General features: G+C 50.5%; 1 long non-coding RNA gene and 1 pseudogene across 3 annotated transcripts; one reads left to right on the top strand and one right to left on the bottom strand.

Annotated features, from left to right (window-relative positions):
* Nucleotides 1–1,314: 1,314 nt before the first annotated feature.
* Nucleotides 1,315–10,340, bottom strand: LOC140711317 (uncharacterized). Of its 3 annotated transcripts, XR_012092501.1 has the most exons (4): nucleotides 10,241–10,340; nucleotides 7,557–8,441; nucleotides 5,007–7,029; nucleotides 1,315–3,683 (listed from the first exon to the last, which is right to left on the bottom strand). It is a non-coding gene; the product is annotated as an uncharacterized lncRNA (long non-coding RNA). The 3 variants fall into 3 exon arrangements; XR_012092500.1 differs by having other exon boundaries at nucleotides 1,315–7,029; XR_012092502.1 differs by having other exon boundaries at nucleotides 1,315–5,295.
* A 143-nt stretch (nucleotides 10,341–10,483) lies between these two features.
* On the top strand, nucleotides 10,484–17,776 carry LOC140711316 (uncharacterized; annotated as a pseudogene).
* The last annotated feature ends 555 nt before the right edge of the window (nucleotides 17,777–18,331 follow it).

The following is an 18,331-nucleotide window of genomic DNA, read 5'->3' as shown; positions in this document are numbered from 1 at the left end:
GCCCAGCAGGAGGCAGCTGATTTGCAGTCCTCACCATTCAGAAGTTCAGAGGGAGGGCTTAGAACCAAACAGGCTCCACCCCCAGGCAATTAAATGAGCATCTGGCCTCAGCAGGCATTATTTTCCTTCAAGTTCCCATTGGTGACTCTAAGGCACAGGTATCGTAATAGAGGAAATCAGGAAGTCTTGAAAGTTAAAAGGAAATAAAACTAGGGTTTACCCTGTAGCTTCACCACTTCACTAAGGTCGTTACCTTCCAGTAATCAGTTTATCCCCCTCAGAGCCTCAGCTTTCTCATACCTCCAGGGAGGTGTCAGGAGCTCTGCGGGCTTCCTGTGAGAATCATCCGGGCCTGGGCTCTGGCTGTGGGTGTGCAGTCAGCAAGGGACGCCCTACTAGGTCCCACCAAGTGCTGCCAGCCCCTGAGCTCAAGGAGGACACGTGAAGAAAAGCCCTTTGCAATGTAGGGCTCCATCCCACCAACGTGCAAGTGAATAGAAGTCCTTTCAAGACCTAGTATTGTGTATTTTTAAAAGTGTAGTGCCCCGTCACCTGGAAATTGCTAGAAATGCACGTTCCCAGGCTCCCTCTCCACCTGTGAAACCCTGGGGGTGGCCCAGCTACCTGGGGTGCCGTGGCCGCTGATGGTGCTCCTGCTGTGGGGCGGTGTCACTGTTCTTTCCAGGTGGGTACAGGTGGACCCAGGGGTGGGGGGTGGGGAGAATCCCGCAGGGACTTCAGGGACTGAGTTTAGTGCTGGGGTGTGTTTCTACTCTGCACAGGAGTCTCCTGGGGTCACCTTGTGTATCATGTCCAGCTTTTTTTTTTTTTTTTTTTTTTTGAGACAGTGTCTCGCTCTGTCGTCCAGGCTGGAGTGCGATGGCGCCATCTCCACTCACTGCAAGCTCCTCCTCCCGGGTTCACAGCATTCTCCTGCCTCAGCCTCCTGAGTCGCTGGGACTACAGGCGCCTGCCACCACACCCAGCTAATTTTTGTACTTTTAGTAGAGATAGGGTTTCACCACGTTGGTTAGGCTGGTCTTGAACTCCTGACCTCAGGTGATCTCCCCGCCTCGGCCTCCCAAAGTGCTAGAATTACAGGTTTGAGCTACCATGCCCAGTGGGCTAATTTTTAAGTTTTAGAGATGGGTTCTCACGGTTACTCTTGCTGGTCTCAAACTCCTGGCCTCAAGCAATTCTCCCATCTTAGCCTCCCAAAGTGCTTGAATTTGCAGGCATGAGCCAACACACCTAGCCAGAAATTGATCTTTCATTTTAAACTTCATCTAGAGATGTGACAAAAACCAAACGAAGTATTTGTTAAAATACTTTATAACCCTAGGTACAGTAATAGAGTAATCCAACTGACAATTTCACAAAAGTCAATTTTTGGCAACAAGTTCAAGGTTATACATGTTAATAAAGATAACACATTTATTCAACCAGAAGAAAAAGGGTACAATGACAGAATTTATCTTTTTCTTTACTATGTTGTCTGAGCTATGGTTAAGGTTTGGGGAACTAGTATCTTAAAGAACCTTCAGAAATTTCTCATTCTAGAATTTAGAAACAAATTTTACACTCTTGGGGTTGAGAGAATCCAGGAGCAATCACCACCCCTAGTGTCCCGATGCTACTCTCCAAAGGCCCTTCCCCACTAGCCACAGAAATCAGAGCTCCCTGGGAAACAGACAGTTGAGCCTCTGGAGGAGGAAGGCCTGGCTGTGCCTGCGTTAGGGAGGTGGGGATGGGGGCATACAAACCAAAGAAGTGAGACCAAAATGGGCCAACAGCTGTGGCAAATGTCGGCATAAAAATAAATAAATTCCATCTGATCACATGGTCTCAAATATATACATATACAGAAATATTTGTGAGGTCACAGTGGTACTAAAAAACAAAACAAAGACGACTGGGGGGAAAAAAAGAAGAAAAGAAAGAACTCTTTTCTCCATGTTGGGCGCAGTGGCTCACACCTGTAATCCCAGCACTTTGGGAGGTCAAGGTGGGCAGACTGTTTGAACTCAGGAGATCGAGACCAGCCTGGGCACCACGGCGAGACTCTGTCTCTACAAAAAAACATAAGCACTAGCTGGGCATGGGGGTGCACATCTGTAGTCCCAGCTACTCAGGTGGCTGAGGTGGCCCAGGAGGCTGAGGCTGCAGTAAGCTAAGACCATGCTATTGTAGTCCAGCCTGGGGGACAGAACCAGACCCTGTCTTTAAAAAAAAAAAAGACAGCTTCTTCTGTCAACATTAGAGGTAGTTCCTGCACCACCCCTCCTCCTCAAACTGGACTTCCCAGGGAGAGCAGCCGCCCCTGCCTTTTCCACAGAACCATATTTCAAGATAACCCAAGAGCCCCAGCTGATGTGGAACTCTTCTTTGAAGAAGTCCAGCAAACGAATGAAGAATTACAGAATTTGAAAACTTCACAAACTCTAATAAATGATTCAGGCAATAATCCTCAATGAATATGAAAACCATTAATAGGTTGATGAGGAATTATCACAGGACACCAGAAACTCAAGTGCACCAGATGGTCTGTGGCTGAAGGGAGAAAGCAGATCTTCACAAGACGGTGGCTGACTCTCAGCATGCACCCTGCTGGTGTGAGACCCCCCGGTGGAGGCAAGCAGGCCTCACACGATGGTAGGATGTGGCCATCAATGCAGAACTCCCCACGAGGGACTCTGCTTAAAAAGGCGCAGCCTGACTCAAACTAAGGCTTTGGATCTAAGTTCCAGTTCTCAGGAAACACAGGAACATGGCACCCAACACCACACAGGAGCAGCCAGGACACCTGGAAAGTGAGAGCGCCTGGAGGAAACCCGGCCTGCACACTCCTCTGCCGTCCCCGAGAGGGTGCCCAGGAGAGACCCGGGCTGATCAGGTGTGATCTGTGGGACCCTGTGCAGCAAACACTTTGGGGCCAACTAGAAAATGTGAATATGGAATAAGAAATAGGCAGTTTTATGAAAGTATGTTTTATTCTATTAAAACTGAAAATGGCATTAGCTCATGTAAGAAAAAATCATGTTTTCAGGTCACAAATTCAAATATTTAGTGGTAAATGATGACATTTATAATTTACTTCCAAAAACTTCACAAGGAAAAGGATATCTATTATGTGATAAGTGTTTAGGGGCTCATTATCCTAGTCTACTTTTCTGTATACTTGAAAGTTTTCATAATTGTTTTTATATAAACTAACCTTGCAAATATGTTTTTACATTAGCATTTATATGTAAATTATTAGTGTTTTATAGGATACGTATAACTATATTATTACTATAATGACCTTATACTAGTGACATAAGAAACAAGCGATATATCAGAAAGTGAGGATGTGATGAAGGTTCTGTGACTGCATCCACTATCGGAAGAGCACTTCTCCATGCCAAGGAGAGGCTCGAAGCTAAGCATTGCTAAATGTGAGAGACGCCATGTCATGAAATTGGAAGAACACAAACAAGTTAACTTTCCACAATCCACCATCAAACTTTTCCAACAAAATATTAGCTAGCATTGCTTGGGTGATAGTGAGTGGTATGAAATTGCTTAAGCTTCTCCCACATAAGCTCCGGGATGCACAGTGGGTCACCCCTGGAGACCACTGAGTACGTGTGGTCGGGAAGAAGTCTATTTTGAAGGTGCTGGGGGAATATCCTCTCATTGTCTGTCTTGAAATGTGAAATAAATAAGAATATATACATTTAAAATAATACACACATACTACATTACTTACAATATAGCCAATTGATCACATTCTGGTGCATATGCCTGTAATACTTTGCAAATAAAACTGTTCTAATGGTAACAAAAAAAAAAAAAAAAAAAAGACACCCCTGCAGGCATTGTTTAACACCGTATTCAATCACTCATCACCCATGCACAGGACCCAAGGATTGAGAACAATGGACTTTTTGATGTGTGTTGCAAATTGGAGGGATCACCAGGTCTGCCCACCAGCCAGGAGGGAAGTGGGGAGAAGCTCTCACCCTAACTTGAGTTTTAAGAAGGCTCCTTGGAAGAAAAGACCACCAAATTGAGAATGAAAGGTAAGAAATAGTTCACCAGCTGAGGGGGGCTACGGGAGTCAGAGAGCAGGCCACCCACGAGCCCCAGGGACACCAGCACAGGCAGGTTGTCAAAGTCACAAGGGGACATGAAGACACGGGCCCAGGACAGCAGCTCTTAATCCAGAATGGTCTCAAGGCTCCTTTACACTCTGAAAAATTAACCCATTTATGCCTGAGGTTGCAATTTTTTTTGTAAAAATTCAGACCTTGGCAATGACCTTGAGCTGTAGGATACAAATAACTCCCACAAGCTTAGGATTCCAATAATGGAACACGAGGCATAAAAGGGTTTTAATGAGGACCCAAGCAGCTTTTGATTATGTGGGCTTTTTTGCCTGTGTAGGTGCCTGTGTGTGTTTATATAATTTTTCTATATTCTAAATTAAAGCTGAGACATTTACAAACTACTTATGCATTAAGGTAAGCCATCATTACATGATAATATAAATATGTTTGAAAAATATTTCTCATAACAAAGTAAAAAACTGACTACTTAGAGTGATGCTGTGTTGCCTTTTTTGCAAACCTCTGTAGTGTCTGGGTCAGAGGTGAAGCTGGACTCCCCCATCTGCTCTGTATGCAGCTTGGTGCGTGTCACACACCTCGCCACGCAGCCTCTAGAAAGTACACCATGTACTTGGGCAAGAATGAGTGAAAAAGACAATGTGTTGATAGTGGTATGAAAAGAGCTTTTCTCTCGCTGCAGATCATACACGGGGGTCGTCAGACATGGTCTGAGACAGCATCCTGGCCCCGCTAATCCCCTGGCTTCTGCTCACAGCACTGACCTAGCTAATCCAAGAACATGTCACCTATAATGAGAATATTATATAAAAATCAACCACCTTACAGATGTGTCTGTATCATGGTTCTGTACATGGGTAAGGTAAGCTGAACACAACATTAAAAAGAAAGAAAACTTACAAACCCTCCCTTCATCTCACTAAAGACGACTCCTTTAAAGACCAAGGGTGTCTGGGGTCGCTAGGATTCTCGTGTTCCAGCCGCCATCCTTCCTGCCTGAGGACAAATAATTATAAGCTGACAGTGACTCAAATACTAAAGTCTGCATCAACTAGTTAATCACTCATGACATACCAGAAATCCAGCTCGTGTAAACATGGGAAAAAGGTGGCGTCCAAATACACCGAGAGGAGATTCTGAAGGTCCTTGGGATTTTGTGTGGAAAATGGATACAGAGTATAATCACTAGCTGGGTACAAATGAAAAGTGAAATTGTAAAATATAACAGATTTCTACTAAAATTATTGAGTCTCAAGCCTCATTTCCCCTTTGTCCTAGGACAGTAAGTTGTAGCTATTCTTGAGATGGGGCAGTGGCTCCATACTCTGGCCCCCGACCTTACTTTAGGTAAGCCTCCTGGTAAGTGTCCATACTTTTCGGTATGAAAGAAACTGTCTTCTCTTTCAGTCATGCCAGCCGGCCCTCTCCCTCAATCACATACCACGTCCCTGTGATCACAACACTTGCCACCCACTCCGTCCGGGTGCCATGAGTCACCTGGCCAAGCACACACAGCAAGTCGCTGGCAGAGGTGAGACCTCGGGTCTCCTCAGCCCAATCTAGGGAGCCTGCCATCCAACCACCATGCATAAGTGGCCCACTACGACCTGCATCATCTACCGCTGTTAAATTACTCGTTTCCAAGCTTACCGTACTTTGTAACAGATGATCAATGCATTTAAAATCAGCAGATACAGTGAGATGTCTGCTTTCTAACAATATATAGCTTTAATAATAATAGCGCTCATGGTAGCTATTTCTCAAACAAGAAACATGACTTATCGTAAGTTTCTATGGCTGGACACAGTGGCTCACACCTTTAATCCCAGCACTTTGGAAAACCAAGGTGATATGGTTTGGCTGCGTCCCCACCCAAATCTCATCTTGAATTGTAGTTCCCATAATCCCCACATGTTGTGGGAGGGACCTGGTAGGAGGTGATTGAATCATGAGAGCGGTTCCCCCCATATTATTCTCGTGACAGTGAGTACGCTCTCACGAGATCTGACAGTTTTATAAGGGGCTTTCCCCTTCACTTGTCATTCTCTTCCCTGCCACCCTGTGAAGAGGTGCCTTCCACCACGATTGTAAGTTTCCTGAGGCCTCCCCAGCCATGCAGAACTGTGAGTCAATTAAACCTCTTTACTCTTTAGGTCATTCTTTATAAATTACCCAGTCTTGGGTATTTCTTCATAGCAGTGTGAGATTAGACTAATACACAAGACAAGGGGATTACTTGAACCCAGGAGTTTGAGACCAGCCTAGACAACAAAGCAAGTTTCCACCTACACACAAACACACACACACACACACACAATGAGCCAGGCGTGGGGGCACCTTGTCCCAGTTACTTGGGAGACTGAGGTGAGAGGATCGCTTGAGCCCAGAAGTTTGAGGCTGCAGTGAGCCCAGATCATCCCACTGCACTCCAGCCTGGGTGACATGGTGAGTCCCAGTCTCAAAAATAAGTACATTTCTATAAAATTTGAAAAATAAAGGAGTGAGTTTATAGTACTGGCTACTATTAATAAGGGCCTCACCCAGAGTGAGGTGTCTTTGCCCTCACTTTGCAGGATTTCACAAATGCTCTGAGTCTGTTGTCAGGACTCCCATGCCTGGACCTTGCCTGGGACCCCCTAGTCACTGCGCTGGTTCCCTTGCTGGAGCCCTGCCCAGAGGCAGCTGCTTTCTTACACCACCCTCTCCAGGAGCTCTTCCCTTTCCCCCCAGCAGCAGCAGCAGCAGCAGCAGCTCCCACCCTTGTCCTTGGCCCTCCGCATGGCATCCACCATGTGCTTCCAGTCACAGCCGCATCAGTCTTTCTAGACGGTAAGTTGTTTTTTAAATTTGCTACAACATCAAGCATAGCACAGAGCCAACAGCTGGCCAAATATGTGAAGTGTGGTCATTTTTAGTTACTATGCTAAAAAAAAAAAAAAAAAAAAAAGGAAAAGACTTAAGCAAATAACAAAACAAAAATGAATCCATTTTAATATAAACCCAAGTAAGTATAAGTCCACAATTTCTTCTTTATAATTTTGAAACCCAAAAGGCTCAGAAAACTGAAAGATTCTGCAGAAGTTTAGAGCAAACTATTTGATGGCAAAACCTGACTGAACAGATCAGGGCACTGAGTCTTCGTGCTCACACTCAGCGAATCATCAGGTTTGGCTGCAGAAACCTGAGTGTGTCTGATGACAGACCCAGCTGGAAGTGTTACTCTCTCAAATCTGACAAGAATCAGGCTTCGCGGGATTCCAGGAAGGGACCGGGGGTCATTTCTCTCACAAGCTTTGTTCAGCCGAGTAGCCATCATGCAACAGGAGCTGGGCCAGGGCCTTGGGACACGAGGACAAGGCTAGTCTCCACCCTAAAGGGCCCGTACCTATGCCAGAAACCACACCTGCAATGTATGTGGATTTATGAGGAGGTGCCGAGAAGGACCCATACCTGGTTTATGGTGAATCCGTGGATCTTGTCTCCTAGTTGATACTGTAGAGCCCTCTCACAAGCCCGGTTACTGTTCCATCGCCACGCTCTGTGGTGTGCATGTCTAGACTAAAGGTCATCTAAGTTAGATGAGCTGCAGGAAAATTATCTGGCTAACATTATTCAGCCACATAGTGAAAATACTCTTACATGATAAAGATCATTAATTAGATAAAAATTAAATACTGCATCTTCCAAAATCTTGCACATTCCAGAAAACTAATTTCTGGTAAGACCCTTCCCATTTTAATGACCTTTTATCTTACCTAAAGCTTCAGTGTTGGAAACCTTTTCTTTATACATGTTCAAAAATAACTATAATGCAATTATGGTTTAAATTCCCCTTAAGAAACTCTTAAACAAAAGGGCTTCTTTTCCTCACAGAATCCTCACAAGCCTTCAAAATATTGGAAGAAATTCACACTACAGTTAAATCCCATTACATGCCTACCGAATTGGTGAAAACTTTTTTAAAAGCCTAATATTACCAGGAGCTCTCACACACTGCTAGTCATACTGCTCTCATACTGCTACGTACACTGCTACCTGTCCCACAGGGAGTACAAAGTGGAACAACTTTGGAAAAACACTTGGCATTCTTTAGAAAGCTAAGCAGGCAGGGCATGGTGGTTCACACCTGTAATCCCAGCACTTTGGGAAGCCGAAGAGTTCCAGACCAGCCTGGCCAATATGGTGAAACCCAGTCTCTACTAAAAATACAAAAATTAGCCAGGCGTGGTGGCAGGTGCCTGTAGTCCCAGATACTTGGGAGGCTGAGGCAGGAGAATCGTTGAAACCGGGAAGCAGAGGTTGCAGTGGGCCGAGATCACGCCACTACACTCCAGCCTGGGCGTCAAAAAAAAAAAAAAAAAAAAAAAAATCTGAATACTGGAAATCCGTTCACCTCTTGGTCTACATCCTCCACACCTTACACTGCTGCACCAGCACTCACAGACAAGATTGTCAGCACAAACTCTGATAGTCCCAAACTCAACTCACCTGGAGGTGTAACGACAGCGAATGGATAAACTGCAGACTAATCATTCAATTAAAAAAAAAACTAACCAACAAAAGTGCCTACAACTGCATATAACAAAGATGAAGGTCACATAATGTTAAACAAAAGATACACACGATACAGTATTATCCTAAACAGGTATTATTCAAACAGGTAACAAGATACTGTCAGAATGCATAGAGATGGTAAAATATTTTTAAAAAGCAAGGACATTTCTGTATGATAGTGCTAATCTAAGCGGGAGGGAGAGGGTTATGAGCAGTTAGGGGAAATCTTCAGCTTGGTCATGCGGACACTTTTTTTTTTTTTTTGAGACAAGAGTCTTGCTCTGTTGCCCAGGCTAGAGTGCAGTGGTGCAATCTCGGCTCACTGCAACCTCCACCTCCTGGGTTCAAGCAATTCTTCTGCCTCAGCCTCCTGAGTGGCTGGGACGACAAGTGCTCACCACCACGCCCAGCTAATTTTTGTATTTTTAGTAGGGACGCGGTTTCACCATGTTGGCCAGGCTGGTCTTAAACTCCTGACTTCAAGTGGTCCGCCCGCCTTGGCCTCTCAACATGCTGCGGTTACCGGCGTGAGCCACCGCGCCCAACCTACTTCTTTTCTAATTATTCTCACCTGGATGAGATGGCTTACGCCTGTAAGCCCAGCAATGTGAGAGGCTGAGGAGGGGGATCACTTGAGCCCAGGAGTTCTAAACCAGCCTGGGCAACAGAGCAAGATCCCGTCTCTTCAAAAAAAAAAAAAAAAAAAAACACTTTATTTTCTCAAATTGTACTATATGTCTTACGGGCTTTTCTACATTAATATATCCCACCAAAATATTTTAAAGATATATACAGGGGAAAAGAAAACACCTATTCAGTCACTGTCAACATTATGAAGATATGCTGTAGTCAACATTTGCTTACTGATTTAGCAAATTTCAGAATTATGGGACAGAGACGCATTTTAAGAAGTTACTTATGAGCAAGGACATGATAGGAAACCCATGAGCGGTAAGGCCAGGGTCTCCCCCGAACTTTCCAGTAACCTGCTGCCAAACTCACGCCACGGACGCCCCGTGTCTCCCCCCGGCCTGGGCCGGCAGCGCTGAACTGTTACATTAAATACGGGCTCGTGGATTACCATGAGCACTAAACCGCTTCGTCAGTTTTTTCCCCCATAAACTGAGTCGTTAAAAAACCAAAAAAAGTTAAATTCCGGGAGGCTTCAGTTCTCTGAACACAGCCGGACTTTAAGAGTGGGCTGTGGGCTCCTCGGGTCTCTTAAGGACTCGGCCTCCAACAAAAATGAACTAGGAGCAAAGACACCAGCGAGAACCGCAACTGCCGGCCCCATTTACTACCCCCATTAAAGCCCACTCCAAAGGAGGGCCCTGCCAGGAGCGCCACGGGCAGACCCGGCCCCCAGCCCGGGGCATCGCCCCGGGGTCCTCCGGCCTCAGAACCCCGGATGTGGGAGCCCAAGGAAGGCCCCGGCAGGGCCTCGGGGTGCGGGGCGCCCACAGTGCGGGGAGCTGCAAGGCTTGGGCGCAGGGACCCCTACGTCTCCGGCCCGCCCTGGACCTTCCTCTCCCGGGAGCCAGCACGCCGAGCACTTCTAGCCGCCGACCGCAGCGCCTCACCCGCCGCTCAGCCGCCTCAGAGAACTCAACCCCCTCCGCGCGCCACAGCGCCACATGGCGTAAGACCAGCTCGGGGCTGGCGAGGGACCCCACTTAACGCGACGTAGGGCGTGGGGCGGGGCTTGCTGTGACGGCCACCACTCCTATTGGTCAGCGCGAACGGCAACGTCCTCTGCGATAGGCTGTAGATGAAAAGGGCGGGCCTCCACTGCTCTGGGAGGGGCGGGAGGGCGGTGCAGAGGGCGATGGGCGGGAGGAGCGGGGCCGACATGCCGAAGGAGGCGGCAAGGGGAGAAGCGTGCTCACGGGTAAAAGGGGCGCGGCCGGCTTGACGAAAGGGGCGGGGTGGGGCCAGCAGCAGGATGTGGACAGTAGAAGGAGGGGGAAGTGGGCAAGGGAGAAGTGGGACGTGGCGAGAGGCATGTCTATGCAGATGAGTGGGGCCTGGTGAAGGGCGGGGCTGCGCGGGTGAAAAGAGGGGTTCCTGGAGGGCGTAGTGCTATGTTGCGCGGGGCTGTGCAAGTGATGGGAGGCGCTTAGTAAGGGGTGGCTCTTTGCAGGTGAGGAGTGAAGCCTCGTAGGCGGGGATGAGCTGGGCCTTGGGGATGGGGCTTGCAGGCGATGGGGTGGAGCCAGTGGGGCGGGGCTGCAGGCAAGCTGAGCCTTGGGGGCGGGACTTGCAGCGAGAGGAGGGGCCTTGTGGGGGCAGGGCTGGCAGAAGAGGGTGGGGCTTGGTGATGGACCGGGCTGTTGGAGTGAGGGTAGTGGCCTGGTCGGGGGCTGCCGGAAGCTGGGCCAGGTGTACAATGGTAATCCTCTCTGGACTTCGTCATGTGGCTCAGGCTGTGCCTAGCAGGGAGGCCAGCCCGATCGAGCTGCCGTCTGCACCCTGAGAGTGAGGGCTCCTTCCCCCAGCGCGGGTTAAAGTAGGGAGGCCGGTCCCCATCGAGGGCGGGGTCTCCACCCTTCCATCCTGACAGCGAGGGCTCCTTTCCCCAGCGCGGGTTAAAGCACCGTGTGTCCACCTGTGCAGTGGCTGGTCCAAATGTGCCCTGGAGGGCAGAAACCCTGGGTCCTGCCGCTGGTCCGGGGCGTCTGCTTCCCCTTCCTGCAGTTCCTGGGAGGGTCTGTGTGTCCAGGGGGCTCTGATCCCTGCCTCAGGACCACGGGTGAGGGGTCAAGATCGCCCACTTTGGAGCTGGCCGGGATCTTGGTTCTTTGGATCCTCGCTGTGTGGCTCTGGAGCAGTTCTGTCCTCAGGAGAGGGATCCTCACAGCCGCCTCTTGGACCCTAAGGAGAATTAATAGGACGACCCCCGGGTAGCTGCTCGTGGCCCTGTGCGGAGCCAGTCCTGTGTCTCCACCAGTTCCTTCCCTCTGTGCTCCCCCACACTGTCACATCGCCAGCCTTTATTTCCTTTTCCTTGGACCCAGGCAGCGAATGCCCAGCTGGCCTTGGCAGCCCCTTCTCTAATCTATCCTCAAATCACTTCCTGATGGACAGCACTGACCGGCCATTGGCATGACCAAAACCCCACAAAATAGAACCCAACTTTCCTATTAAGCCGTGCAGAGCTGTCCCAGCCCTACTTCCCACAGGCTGTCCTCATTCACCATGGGATCCGTGGTTCTCACCTGGGGCTGGGGGTGCCCCTGGCATCCAGTGGGGAGTGTCAGGGATGTCCCTCCAGGCCCAGTACAGTCTCCCAGCCGGTGGCCAGCAGACAGCAGCACCCAGCCTGATGTCCCTGTGGCTTCCGGTTCCCCGAGGCCAACTGTGCTTTGCTGCCTCTTGGTCCTGTCAGACGGCTGCCCTCTCTCCACCTTCGCTGGTTAGCAGTGTTCCATCCATTAGAGCTCAAAGCACTGCCTCCCGGCAATGCAGCCCCTTCTCCTGGCCTGCCCTCTGCCTGTGCCCCGCCGTCTGCGCCATGTCTTCGCGGGCCCATCAGAGCGAGGCTCCCAAAGAAACAGAGCGGTTCCTGTTTGTGTCTCTGTCCCACCTTCTCTGGACCTGGCACCGTGCCCTTTGCCGACAGAGGTCTTGGGTTGATTGTAAGCAAAGCAGACAATTTGTATGGCTCTAAATGGCTGTGAACATGCTTGATTGGGTTATTTTAAAAATAATTGGATATGTAAACATTTGAGTGTGACACAGGTGGATTTTTGGGCGAATGGTCTTGTTCTTCAGGGAATAACCACAGGCCCATCCACAAGGACCATTTCTGGCTGATTTATGGAACGCTGTTCTACCTGGTTAATTTTGAATGTTATCTCAGCCTGGGAGGTAGCTCAGCATGTGACGAAGATCACTGGTTTGAATCCTAATCTGCTCCTTAGGAGCTGCACCTTCCATGCCTTCGTTTCTTCCTTGGTTAGGTAGGAAAGGTATGAGCTACCTCAGAGTTGTGAGTGAGGCCTGCATCGAGTGACCACATTAAAGTGCCAAGAACTGCACCCGGAGGGTTGATATTTAAAGACCTTTAAACATTCCGATGCTGCATTTTAGTACCCGGGTAAAACAGCAAAGTTATGACAGATGCAGATGCAGACCCTCGGTGAGGTGGGGAGCTGATGGCAGGAGGTGGATCACTGACCCTGTAACGAGGGCGTGGTCTGTTCGAGGCTGAACGAAGTGCACATCATTGCATGTACCACGGAGGTCCCTCTCTTGAAGTCCTGGAAGGGTCCATGTGGCTGAGCCATGTGGTCTGTCCATGACGTCCGGCAGGAGCAGAGCTTTCGGGTGCAGCCTTGCTCTTGTGCGCACAGCCCTCAACGGTCTCAAAAGTCTGAGGCTTAAAGCAGGCTTGGGGTTTCCTTACACCTCCTGGACATCTAATTTGCCTGGCAAACATGTTTTTCTTGGGTGTAAAGGTGAAGGAGTGGGTGATTCTGGTGAAAGTGTACTAATTACTGCACTTCTGGGTCAGTGGCGCTTGGTTGAAGACACTATCTGCCCTGGATGGACATCTCTGGGGTGGTGAGAACCGGTGGCTGGATGTCGTGGGGTTGCCAGGAAGATGCTAGCTTTTTCCTTTTTCCTCAGTAACAACACCCTACTTTGTTTAGGGAAGCAGCGCACCCAGCTGAAAATCCAATTCTCTTGCACGGCAGAGCGGCTGGTGACACAGGTCCAGATGCTGGGATGCTGATGGGGGGTCCTGGAGTGGGAGGTGTCAGGAGACTTTCCCGACCCACAGCAGCCCTGGGCTCTTGTCCGGCCTTCTTGCCCGAGACATGACCCCTGGAGGGAAAGCAGCTTCGGGGGCCCGAGGGCCAGAAGGCAGAGTCCTGGTGTGTGGGGCAGGCCTGGGCCAGGCTCCTCGGAGGATGTCACAGAGCTGCTGCCCCTGAGGGGACCACCCACCTCTGAGCCCCATGCAGATTTTCCTCTGTAGCCGAGCGAAATCCTGGTACGGTGAGTGAGGCAGTCAGAGGCACCTTTTGTGGAAGGAGGACAAAGCTGGAGAGAAAGAGGTTTTCCTAAAGGCACAAGGCGCTGATACTGCATTAGGGATAATTCCTAGAAGTGTGGTTGCTGGTGGGTGGAAAACTGTAGCCAGAGAATAAGTGGGAATGGCCCTTGCTGGTATTTAACTGATTCGTTCACGAATGGTCTGAACAGTTCTAGTGAAAATAATATTTTGGACACAGATGTTTTCATCCTGCCTCACAAGCAGCATGACCGTGGGCTCTTCCATCCTTCCTGGGTGACAGTGAGGGTCTCAGGCCCTTCCGACCCTGTGTTAGCATTTCCCCAGGGTGTGTGTCCTGTCCTGAATAGGCTGGAATGCCTCTGGGTATAGCTGAGCCTCTTGAAAAGGGAAGAGTCATGTGACGTGCTCTGGGTGAACAGGAAAATGAGGGAGGACAGGGAGAGGGGCCCGGAGGTGAGGAGGATGGTGAGCAACACTGGGGACAGGGGACAGAGGGTAGCACCGGGGATGGGGGGACGGAGGGTAACTCTGGGAACAGGGCGGAGGGTAACACCGGGGACAGGGGATGGAGGGATGGAGGGTAACACCACTTCTCCAGGCTCCTTTGGGGGATGCTGCCGCCTCTCACACACCAGAGTGAAGTCAACAGGCTTCTGTCCCCAGGAGCCCCAGAGCCTGGCAGCTGGGATTGGCCCAGTATGAACCACCGTTCACTGGCTCTGCACCTTGGGACAGGCTCCCTGGTGTTTCCACCCTGTTTTCCCATCTGGACAGTGGAACCCTGAGTGTCCCCGTCACAGCTGTACCCAGAGCCCTGGACTCCAGCATGTCATAGGCACTCATTAGCGTTTCTTTTGTCGTGGTCTGCAGACGAAGTGGCTCTTTCTTTGTGTGTTCACAGCCCTCCTGCTCACTTTAGCTTCTGGGAACACTTTTTAACATAGCTTCGTATGTGGGGAGGACTCAAGTGATTAACTGAATGTTTTATCAGGTGCGGTTCTTCTGTTTCCTAGTTTTGACACTGGGAAACAATGTCCCCATTGGTGAATTTTCCAGGGACTCCTGTGGTCAGCCTCACGGTTTCACTCTGTCACTTTCTAATGCAGTACTCTTTGGGAGTCTTTTCAATTAAGCACCGTCATTTAAAAATAAGTTTTATAATATGCAGTTTCAGATTAATTCTTTACCTTTGTGTCTCAGGCAGTGGCTCCTCACCTGTGAGTCGTCAGAAAGTTTCACGCAGTTTTCCAGGGCGGCCTTTGCATTTACTGGAACTATTAAGAGCTCCTTCCTGCTTCCCGTGATTGACACGCAGTGCACGTGAGGCCGTGCGTGGCTTAGCGTCTTCTGCGGGTTTACAGGGCACTTTCTGTTCTTCCCCACGCCGGCTCTGCTGTGCCGAGTATTCGCTGCGGGCAACGGTCACACTGTCTGGCACAGGCCACCGGGCAGACTTCACGTAGTGGAGCCTGCAGAATGGCAGAGCCGGGCCTCCTCGCCGCCCTTCACAGGGAGCAGAAAGCGCAAGCCTGTGATCAGAGCTGTGCTAGCCCAGAAAGCCTCCGAACAGGTTGAATTGAGGAATCGGCTCCTACCAACTGCCCATGTTTAGGATGTGTTTGAGTGTTTGTGATTTTTCCTGCACTGAAGCTACTGGGCTGGCTCTGAGTCACCGTCACGGGACTTCACTTGCCCCCAACGGGAAGCAGCGGGGGTGGAGGGCCGCACAGAGGCTTGCCGCCGTGATAATGAAGGGCTTGTCGCCTCTTGGGACAGCGAGTTCAAGCTCTTTGTAATTGTCAGCGTAAAGAGTGACCCGCTGAGGACACGGCTGTAATTCAGGGTGGCATGGTTGATTGTCATCGTTGATATCAGGTGCCTGCCTCTAAAATGACGGTACCCGTAGTGCGGCTCCAGGAGGGCAGCTCCTGCCAAACACACGTGCTTCTGGGCCCCTGCAACCAAGCTCGTGCTGCCAGCCACGCCTGCAGCTGTGGGTGCAGCGGGGTCTTCATGGCACTGAGCGCCTCCGTCCTTTGATTGTGAGGCCCAGCCCTCCGTCCCACCTGGTCCCCAGTGCGGCTCCTCCCTGGGTTCTCCCAGCCCCGTGCAGACCTCCGTCTTCACAGCTTCCCTAGTTTTCTCGTGGGCGCCCCAGGTGGGTGCCTGGGCAAGGTTCTTGTGTTAGTCGAGTTCTCTCCAGCCTTCCCTGGCTTGTGGCAACAGCAGGTCCTTTCAGATGAGTCAGCCAGCTGTGTGCCTGCATGTTCAGGATACCTATTAGGGGCCTTTCTCAGGTCAGAGCAAGACGGACTCTCACCTCCTCCGTGGAACTTTGGAGCCCGCCCTGGAGAGACTCCAGCCACGTCCAGAGGGGCCGCCCAGGTCCCCGCTGTCTGGTGGGAGTGACTTCTGAGCCACTCGAGGCCCCACTTTGTGTTCCTGCACCCCACAAAGCCACTTAAAGCGCCATGTTCTGATGCCGTGTGCCTCTGGAGTGTGGCACACAAGCCTGGACGGGGGTCTGAGCGGTCGCTGCCTTCCTCAGGCTGCGCTTGTGTTTTGGGTCCCCTGGAGCACTCGTGGCTGTGATTCTCACCGCTGTCTGGGCTCCCCTAGACAGTCTCACCCGCAGCCTGAGGGCCACATCGGCAGCCACTGAGGAGCCGGCAGGTCCGGCGTTGGTCTCACTCAGTCCTTCTCGACTTTGGTGACAGAGGAGACAGCAAAGCTTCAGCTGGGAGCCCCAGGCCTTCTCTGCTTGGGGCCTTGGAACTGAGATAGCACAGATCCTGCCATCCACATGCTGGGGGCCCCGCTGTGCCGCTCCCTCCTCTGGTCAGGGGCCGCGCCCTTGGGCTGGGCAGCTCCGGGTCCTCGCACTCAGGGGCTCAGGGTGGGTGTTGGATGCAGAGAGGAGAAGGGCGGCGGTTTGAGCCCAACTGTGTTGGTTTCATCTTCTGCCTTTTGTCCCTAAGTACCTTTGCAAAGTTTTCCAAATGAAAACTCAGAAGGTAATTTTAATGACTGGAATCTGTGAATTCCATGGAAGCCAAGTCTGTCCACCTCTTTCAGCCACCTCACTTCTCCCCATTGGGGCTGATTTTGGCAGCATTCATAGGGGCAGGGACGCAAGGGGTGGTGGCCAGCCCTCAACCCTGCATTCCTCCCCTCCTCCCCTCAGCGCCACAGCATTTCGGTGTCAACCCCTTCCCTGCACGCGTCCTCATGAAAACCAAGTGTGGCTGGAGGGAGACGCCTGCGCCCGCTCCCGTGACCTTCCCGGCCAGCTCGGCTGCAGCGGCCCCTCGGCAGGCATCTGTCTGGTGCTGCCTCCGTATTCCTCCCGTCACCTGACGCTCGTACTCCTGAATCTTCACGCGTGTGCTCCGTGCAGCCACGTCACAGGCTCCCTGGAAATGGAGACAGTGTCTCACGCCGGTCAGAATGCTCTTCTCTGTCCACTGAATAGTCCAACACGAAATCATTCCTCTATTATTATTTATGCTTTGTTATGTAGAACTGGAATGAAGAAAAAGTGAATTTAGACATTACAGCCCTCAGGTTGAAGCTGGGTAATTGCATTAGGGAATTAAATGAGAGCATTTGAGCTTCTTGAGTCCTAATTCTACATCTTCGTATCCCCATTACCCCATACCCAGTGTCTAACACAGCTCTTGGTCTAGGAGTTTCTTGATAAATGCTTATTGAATTGAACTGGACTGAGTTTAACATTCCCACCCAGAGTTAGAAGCCAGTCCCTGAGCAAATTGCATTGAGAACGTGAGTTTGACGTTACTGTGGTAATGGGTATCCTACACATCATAATTCCTAGTCAATATCAGGTATTTAGTCAAATAGACTTAAGTATAGAGAGGCATTGGCCCATCTGGCAAAAGGGCAAGGCACGGTGCTTTAGATCCAGGTCCCCAATATCAACTATGAAAATAAAACGTTGTCAACTCCAATTACAGCCCTGTCCTCAGCTGGTCACTGTTTACACTAACAATTATAAACAGCTTGAACTTGCTGTCCTGAGAGGCAACACACCCTCCATTCTCTCTGCAGTGCAGCTGCCTTGGTGGATGGAACATGCCCCCCCTCCCTCCCTCCCTCCCTCACTCCCTCACTCCCTCCCTCCCTCACTCCCCCCTCCTTTCTCCCTCCCTTCCCTTCCTATCTCCCTCCCTACCCCTCCTCTCTCCCTCCCTACCCCCTCCTCTCTCTCTCCCTCCCCCTCCTCTCTCCCTCCCTCCCCCCTCCTCTCTCCCTCCCTCCCCCCTCCTCTCTCCCTCCCTCCCCCCTCCTTCTTCCTGTCTTCTCTCACCTTTCTCCCTCCACCTTCTCTCCTGGGTGAGGCACAGAAGAGAAGAGACCTCAGGAATCTTCTGCTTCATCCAAGCAGCTTGGGGGCAACATCAACAGCTGCAATTTGGCTGTCCCAGCAGGTGCCTCAGGGCAGCCTTTCTAATGGGAATCCTGGAATCATGTCTTTCCTTAATGTGTCCTAAAGGCTGGAGGACATGAAGTGAAACAATGCTCCATGCTCAGTCCTGTGATTTTGTGTATTTATTGGACTTACTTTGAAATTAAACTAAATGATACCCAAGGTAGAGCATTAAAAAAAGAAAAAACAGGCTACAGTGTTTGA

Source organism: Chlorocebus sabaeus, unplaced genomic scaffold (genome assembly GCF_047675955.1).
Source record: "Chlorocebus sabaeus isolate Y175 unplaced genomic scaffold, mChlSab1.0.hap1 unalloc_scaffold_605, whole genome shotgun sequence".
Lineage (NCBI taxonomy): Eukaryota > Metazoa > Chordata > Mammalia > Primates > Cercopithecidae > Chlorocebus > Chlorocebus sabaeus.
This window is presented reverse-complemented; position numbering and strand designations above follow the sequence as displayed.